This window comes from Saccostrea cucullata, unplaced genomic scaffold (assembly GCF_032062105.1).
Source record: "Saccostrea cucullata isolate Sc308-1 unplaced genomic scaffold, CSIRO_AGI_Scuc_v1 ctg3238, whole genome shotgun sequence".
Lineage (NCBI taxonomy): Eukaryota > Metazoa > Mollusca > Bivalvia > Ostreida > Ostreidae > Saccostrea > Saccostrea cuccullata.
Window position 1 is genome coordinate 26,082 of NW_026933424.1, and position 8,688 is coordinate 34,769.

General features: G+C 31.7%; 1 long non-coding RNA gene across 1 annotated transcript; it reads left to right on the forward strand.

Annotated features, from left to right (window-relative positions):
* The first annotated feature begins 4,350 nt into the window (after window positions 1-4,350).
* Window positions 4,351-7,807, forward strand: LOC134238309 (uncharacterized). Its single transcript, XR_009985970.1, has 3 exons — window positions 4,351-4,451; window positions 6,229-6,282; window positions 7,762-7,807. It is a non-coding gene; the product is annotated as an uncharacterized LOC134238309 (long non-coding RNA).
* Window positions 7,808-8,688: the final 881 nt, after the last annotated feature.

An 8,688-nucleotide genomic window follows, 5' to 3' on the forward strand; every position in this document is an offset into this window, starting at 1 on the left:
TTTGTACTATATTCCGTAATGCAACATTAGATCTGTCACTGTTTAAAACCAAAGAATGAAAATGAGATTCAGCCTCGCCCATTCTGTGACGTAAGCGGTCCAAAATCTCACTCAGCGGCCCAACATCGATTTTTTTATGCCCGCTCAGCAAAACATTAAAAATGTTAGACTTTTTTCTGTATAGATTTGTATAGGAACAATTTTTAAAGGTATAACAATGATTTTTAACAAGTGTTTCTCGACCAATCAGATTCAACTTATTTACATAAAAGTATAATATATGAGAACATATAGCATAACAAATTTGAATAATATTATCACATATATCATGGCAAAACACATGTAAAACTTATTAGAAATTTATGTATAAAACTTATGTTTATTATACAGTACTCTTTAAAGTGATCACATATTTTCAACAAGTTCGAGGAATGTTCTACTTGTGTCTTATCTATATTGTATTTTTTTCTTTATTCTGGTTCCAAATTGACTACAGGGGATACTAGTAATTTTTTTCACCATAAATTTGCACGATATATCATATATTAACACAATATAATAAATGAAATGAAGTCTGTTTGACCAGTAGATTCAGAACTAAAATAATAACAGTTCAGATATTCTACAAAGACTGTTTTCTCCCCATTATTCATTTAGAATTTTATTTGTAATAAGAACATTCTTATAACAATACTTTCAAGATTCTTGATTTTTTAAAGGATTATAATTATATTTTTAAGAGCATGGCTTATTTATTGTATGATATTGAAAATATTAGACTTACAAAAATGTCTAAAAATTTCATCATCATTAATAAACAATATTATTGTGGGTTTTTTGCAGTTCAACTCGAAATTAAAAGTGGTATGTAATTATTTTATCATTACTTTAACTTTTTCAATTTAATTTTATAGATATATATCAAACACTGCATAATTAGAGTTAAAGCAAGATGATTTTGCTAGCGAATTTCTACTTCATTCCACTTTTAGGTCACCTGAGTCACTCAGGTGACCTATTGCTATCTGTTTTCGTCCGTCGTCGTCCGTCGTACGTTGTTCGTCGTCAATCGGTTGTAAACTTTTAAACATTTTCAGCTTCTTCTCTGCAACCACTGAACCAATTTCAACCAAATTTAGCAAAAAGCATCTATGGGTAAAGGGGAACAAAAATTGTGAATTTCATAATCCCTGCCCCACCCCCCCCCCCTGGGGCCTTGGGGGTGGGGCCAAAACCACTTAAATTAATGCAATCTTTTAAAAATATTCTTCTTTAATCCTGGACATCAAGCAGTCAAACTGTTTACATGATTATAATCAGCATTGAGACCTCTACCAAAACTGTGAAATTCATGGTCCCAGGGTCAAGGGTTCTTGTGCTAGGGCGGGGCTAAATAAGTATATAGTGAAAATGCATTATTTCTTTGAAAATCTTCTTCTCTGATCCTAGGTATTAAAAAAAATACCTAAGTACATAGTTATGATGAGCAAGAGTGCTTCTACCAAAATTGTGAATTTTATGGCCCCAGAGTCAGGGGTTCTGGTGTTAGGGTGGGGCTCCATTGATTATGTAGTGAAAATACAATAATTCTTTGAAAATCTTCTTCTCTGCTCCTAGGTATTAAATAAATTAGCTTAGTGCATAGTTATGATGAGCAAGAGTGCCTCTACCAAAATTGTGAAATTCATGGCCCCAGGGTCAGGGGTTCTTGTGCTAGGACGGGGCTAAATAAGTATAAAGTGAAAATGCATTATTTCTTGAAAATCTTCTCCTCTGCTCCTGGGCATTAAATAAATTAACTAAGAACATAGTTATGATGAGCAAAAGTGTCTCTATCAAAGTTGTGAATTTTATGGCCCCAGGGTCAGGGGTTCTGGTGTTAGGGTGGGGCTCTATTGATTATAAAGTGAAAATACATGAATTCTTTGAAAATCTTCTTCCCTGCTCCTGGGTATTAAGCATGTAAACTACCTATATAGTTTTGAGCAAGGGCCCTAATCTTCCAAAATTGTGAATTTCACGGCCCCATGGTCAGTAGTACCATAGGGGGGAGGCTGTTCTTATATACTGAAAAAATAATAAATTGTTTGAAAACTGCTCCTTGGTATTAATCAAATACTTTTGAAAAGCAAGGATGCCTTTTCAAAAATTGTGCAACGTGTGGATCTAGGCCTAAGAGTCAAGGGTTCATGTGTGGTAGCGGCACTACTGATTATTGCTGAATATTACTGATTTGTTGAAATGCATTTTTTGTACCCCTACCCTACCTATGGGTAATAAGTAACCAAACTCAACAACTGCTAAGTGTATAGTTATGATGATCAAAATTGTAATTGCTATAGCATCTGGCTGAAAACATGGATCAAATTCAATCACTGGAAAGTTATTGCATAATGCTCAGGTGACCTATAAGGCTTACGGACCTCTTGTATTATACAGAAAGACTTGATACACTTGAAGAATCTCAAGAGTGGTTACGGAGATCTCAAGAAGCAATGCAAGGTATGACGATTCACAGAAACATATATATATATATATATATAATTTGTGTTCACATTATGTTCTTGGAAAATTATCTAGTAATTTACAACGTCTCTAAGTGAAAAAAGTGTCATGCTTGCTAAACAATGGGTTCAAATCATCTGTCATTTAAACGGCACACTCATGACAAATGAAGTTTTTTCAACAACTAATGTTTTAAACTATATGTACTTGTTATAACTAAATAACTGGTATCAATTAATATCTATGTGTGAAAGTAATTGCGCTTGGGATGGTTTGTTTACGTAAACACAAACAGCGCTTGGAATGTATTGTCAGCAATACGTATATTTAAACGGATTTAGCTACGGAAAAAAGAAGTTCATGTCCTACTTTTGTTTTCAATTAAATACAAATATTCTACTTCTTAAAAAATATACTTTACATTATTTGTGCAGTTCAAATAAGAGCTACATCTGAATTTCCATATTTGGGATGTGATTTAACAATAGTATCTGCGTATTTCCGAGGATTTCCCGACACTTTCGCAAGTTTGGGAGGGTGTGCAATCGTAACAAGAGCGTATTCTTAACCTGCGACTTAAAGGTAATAAAGAAGAAGGTGTGGTTTCCATACAAATTTTGCCCTGTGATTTTCTAAAAAAAAGAAACTGGTTTAAAAGTTGAAAATTCATGCTTTTTAATTAATTAAAAATCAATACATGTACAGAAAAATCATACAAGTAATTTTGATCACATGTGTTTTTAAATGCTAATTATGACGTCATAAACATGTGCATTTTCCCGTATTTTCTGAAAAAGTTGCAGAAGACACCAATTTTCAATGGAATTTTCTTTCAGATAACATTGTCCACAGGCATCGACCACAAAGATCTTGAGATATGTGATTTGTTATTGAATTTTGCACAAAATATCAAAAAATTAACGTGGGCGACGGCTGTAGACATAGTTTTCTAAAGGAAAATCACCCTTGAAATGAGCCATTTTGAAGCTTTTTCTGTTGAAAATAGAGAAATGCTTCACATTAATGACGTCATATTTGCAGAATGGTAAACCTTCATGCCATATTCTTTCCTGATTTATCAGAGTCATTTATTTAACTAATATTTAAGCCAGTTTCAAAACTTTTTGATATCATTAAATTTCTAGGGCGCAATAAGGCTAAAACCATACCTTCTTCTTTGAATTCACCAAAATATTATCCACCAAAATTAATTATATATCTAAACAACCTAAAATCGCCAAATTTGTGTCCCGCCAAAAAAACCGGCTATACGGTATATCAGCCTTTCACAGTGTTCAAACTGTTTCAAATAATTTGATATTACGTCACATTGACAATTTCATTGCGATCAGTGAATTTGTTTATATATCTTAATATGCTGGATACATTGACGAAGACTTTGGATGACAAAATAAGTTATGATATAGTATAGAGCTATCCAACAGTTTAAAATGCAAATCATGTATGCTGATGTAAATGAAAGACCTAATGTTTCTTTTATTATTTTATTTTATTTTTTTTACTAAAACATAGTAAACATAGTAAATATAAAATAGACTGACACCTTTATGTAACCTTCATTGTGCTGCGTAAAATTAAGTCTTGTATTGCAAACATAGAACATTCTATCATATTACATTAAGTTAATAATAAATCAGTCATTTTTATATAAAATGGACTTAAATTATAAGATTCGCTTGCAGTCAAGATTAAAATTAAAACAAATATCTTAATTGTATATATTTTCTATGATTGCCAAATTGAACATGTATAAATACCGATGTAAATTGATATAGAACTTTTGCGATTTTGTTTTATGTTCATTTATTAATATGCGAGCTTATCAATAAAATGTCAGAAAATATTGTCACATGTACATTACATTATTTTGAATTGAAGTTGCATTTTAATAATTGATATTGCAGACGAACTAATGCTCAAACAAGGTAATTAATTTTAATATCTGCTTTTTAGCTCACCTGAGCCAAAGGCTCAAGTGAGCTTTTCTAATCAAAATTTGTCCGTTGTCTGTTGTCGTTGTTGTCGTTGTTGTTGTTTTCGTTGTTGTCGTAAACTTTTCACATTTTCATCTTCTTCTCAAGAACCACTGGGCCAATTTCAACCAAACTTTGCACAAAGTATCCTTGGGTGAAGGGGATTCAGGTTTGTTCAAATGAAGGGCCACGCCCTTTTCCAAGGGGAGATAATCATGAATTTGTTAAAAATTAATGGCATTTTTAAAAAATCTTCTTCTCCAGAACCGCTGGGCCAGGAAAGATGAAACTCATGTGGAAGCATCCTTAGGTAGTGTAGATTCAAGTTTGTTCAAATCATGACCCCCGGGGCAAGGGTGGGGCCAAAATGGCCGACCCAAGTTTTACATAGGAATATATAGGAACAATCTTTAAAAATCTTCTTCTCCAGAACCACTGGGCCAGGAAAGATGAAATTCATATGGAATCATCCTCAGGTAGTGTAGATTCAAGTTTGTTCAAATCATGACCCCCGGGGCAAAGGTGGGGTCAAAATGGCCGACCAAAGTTTTGTATAGGAATATATAGGAAAAATCTTTAAAAATCTTCTTCTCAAGAACCACTGGGCCAAGAAAGATGAAACTCATGTGGAATCATCCTCAGGTAGTGTAGATTCAAGTTTGTTCAAATCATGACCCCTGGGCAAGGGTGGGGCCAAAATAACCGACCTAAGTTTTGCGTAGGAATATATAGGAAAAATCTTTAAAAATCTTCTTCTCAAGAACCACTGGGCCAGGAAAGATGAAACTCATGTGGAATCATCCTCAGGTAGTGTAGATTCAAGTTTGTTCAAATCATGACCCCCGGGGCAAGGGTGGGGCCAAAAATGGCCGACCCAAGTTTTACGTAGGAATATATAGGAAAAATCTTTAAAAATCTTCTTCTCAAGAACCACTGGGCCAGGAAAGATGAAACTCATGTGGAATCATCCGCAGGTAGTGTAGATTCAAGTTTGTTCCAATCATTACCCCTGGGGCTAGGGTGGGGCCAAAATGGCCGACCCAAGTTTTACATAGGGATATATAGGAAAATCTTTTAAAATCTTCTTTTCAAGTACTTCAAAGCTATGTTTAGTGATATTTATATGGAATCATCCTCAGGTAGTGTAGATTCTAGTTTGTTCAAATGATGAATGCCTGGAGGGGTGGGGAGTAAATTCAAGCCCGATGTGCTCAGGTGAGCGTTGTGGCCCCTGGGCCTCTTGTTTATTTTTCGGACTTATGGACAGTAAAAAAAAAGTAATGTTTTATTTTACTTTTAAAACAGATTTATTTTCCTTTCAATTTTATGACATAGGAATATCAAAAGTTGTGTAAATGATTAACTGTCTGACAAGCGTTCATAATTATACTAAGAATAGGGAAAATAGTATATATATATCATTACAATTTGATATTTTAATGATCAAGGGAGAGAGTTAGTTACATAGGAAAAATTGTTTTGTACGATAGTAACACCTAGTAGTCGTTGATGTTGTATCATAGTCCTGGTAAAATAGAATTATGTGACGTTAAATGAAACACAGTTTATAATGTGTTAAATATGTCTTTAGAAGAAGAATTTTTTGAATACAGAAAACTGAAGTTAAATCGAGCACATTCTTTAATAATGTATACATAAGTTTCTTACACTATTAAATTTTGTTTGGAAATATATTTTAAAGTGTCTCTTGTTTTTAAATCTTCTTAAGAGCGACTCAACAAAACAGAAGAGCATCAGAAGACTCTCTCAAGGGAGACATCCGGTGAGAAATCGATTATTAAGAACAAGGATTCTTTTGTTTATTTCAAAACGTAATTTAACGTGTATAACAGTTTTCTATTATAATAAGATCAATTGTTTTGTAGCAGAAAGATACATAAATATAAAAGCAGTAGATAGACTTTATCTTGGAGTTCCTATTTTCTTGTCATAATTGATTTTATTCTATCCTAGAAAATAATGCATTTTTCGTGGATTTTCATTACGGATCATTAAGAACAATGTTGCAAATTTCCTGGAATTTTTTTTAAGATGCAGATAGAGTAAATTAATCCTTTAGTATTTTAATTCATTTTATTTCAATGCTCCGGAAGATATTTAAAAAATTGAAAAGCTACATTGATACTGTATTTTAAAATAGCATCCATTTATTCAGTAAAAAAAGTTACTTGCAAGCATTTATTGTACAAGAAAGATTTAAATAATAAATTTATAAAATCACTAATATATATTTTTTTCTGTGTTTTTTTTAAATAAGAAAAATAACACCATCATTAAAGGGAACGTTTGGTCAGAATTAAAATTTTTATATATAAAACTGTACCTCTCATATAAAAAGAAAAGCTGCATCTAACAATACTGCGCTGATGATAACAGCAGTTAAATTGGATTTTGATAGCTTCATTGGAGCAGCATGGGGAAAACCTTATCATGGCCTCTGCTGACGTAGTGTAGACAGATTAAATGCCAGATGTATAGAGTCAATGTGTTTATGACTGCAGAAAAATAAAATTCCTTCTTTCAGAAATAAGCTAATTAAGCAATTGTTATTTATAGGAATTACATAAAACTTTTTGGACACATTAAAACTTTAAAAAGTTTTAATTAAAATCATGTAAAATAATACATTTGCAACCTTTACAGCTAAGTTTTGAATTAATGTTACATCCGACAAGTTTATGGCTTTTTATTATTAAATCCTTCTTTTAATTTCCTGAATTCTGAAACACTAGAAGAATAGGAATATGAAATTATATTTCCTATAATACATTCAGATCCAAAATCAAATTGCACACACTTAATTGGCACATTTTCAAAACTTGATTCCGACATGATAACGTTTACACTTTGAGCCAAATGGCCTGCAATACGTCATAAAAGTGAGGATTAGGGAAAATATTTAGCAAGCGCGATAACTTTATCTCTCAACATGGCAGCCACCAGCAGCCAGTTTACTCATAACTTTGATGTCTTATTACTTTATAATTAAGTTAAAACAAATGGCAGGTAAAATTCATTATTGACCATTCAATGAATGAAATATCAAAAAGTCTTTTTAGACCCAACGTTTCCTTTAATCTTCGAATTTGTAATACAGTCACAATGAAAGTATGAACACATGTATCTATATTATAAATTATCTGCTGTTCTTTTTTTAATACCTTTAAAGATGAATAATATAAGAACGCAGAAGAATATGTACCTCGCTTTATTCAGGCTGCTCTCTAATTTTATTTTTAAGAATCTCTGAAAGCGTTTGAAGATAAAGCAATGGGGATTTTAAAAGGTATCGATCAAAACATATTAACAAATAAGTATATGTATTTCTTTTTCTGAAAGGGGTGGCTTTCATTAAAAAAAATGATTCTATCTATTTTAGAACAATTTCAAAACCTTGAAAAACGATTAACAAAGAAGATTTCTGGTAAGTATATTATGTTATTTTAACTTCAAACTGCATTGCAAGGAATTTCCATTCTGTACCTTTGTATCATGTTTTGGTTGGTAATGCATGTATTAGTTTCATTGCTTTCTGCATTGACGATTTTAACGAGAATATTTTTTTTGTAATTCAAATAGGTCATATCAACTTGATGGAAGATCATATAATTAAAAAGCTTGAAGGTAAATAGATAATTTTAAAACAATCTTTAGAATTTAAAGATACATATAAGAATTGCAAAATTAGACAACTTGTGAGATTTTATACATGTACATAAAGAATTGAAATATTTGTTGCAAACTTCTGAAATATTTTTCAGCGATGAATACGTATTTCTTATTTTACTTGAATTATTCAATATATCTTTCATGAATTATAATCAATGCTTAATAAGTCTTTAGCATTCAATTTGTTCATTGTAAATTACATTTTAAATGTAAATTATGGTGACTCTTTCACTTTTTCGCTATCTTGATCTTTTATATAATACCTAAAAGATGGAATGTAAAATCTATAAATAGTTAAAATTCCACATTTTCATAAAAACTGTTAAACGACATTTAGAAGTCAATATTAGATTTACACTTACTGAATTCATGTAAGATTCAAAACGTATTGCTTCTTTAAATGTCTTTTGCTTGTCTAACTGATATATCCACAGTTGTATAGTTAAAATTTGGATGTAATTGTCACTGTTCAATGCGAGTGGAAAACATGATTTCCGTT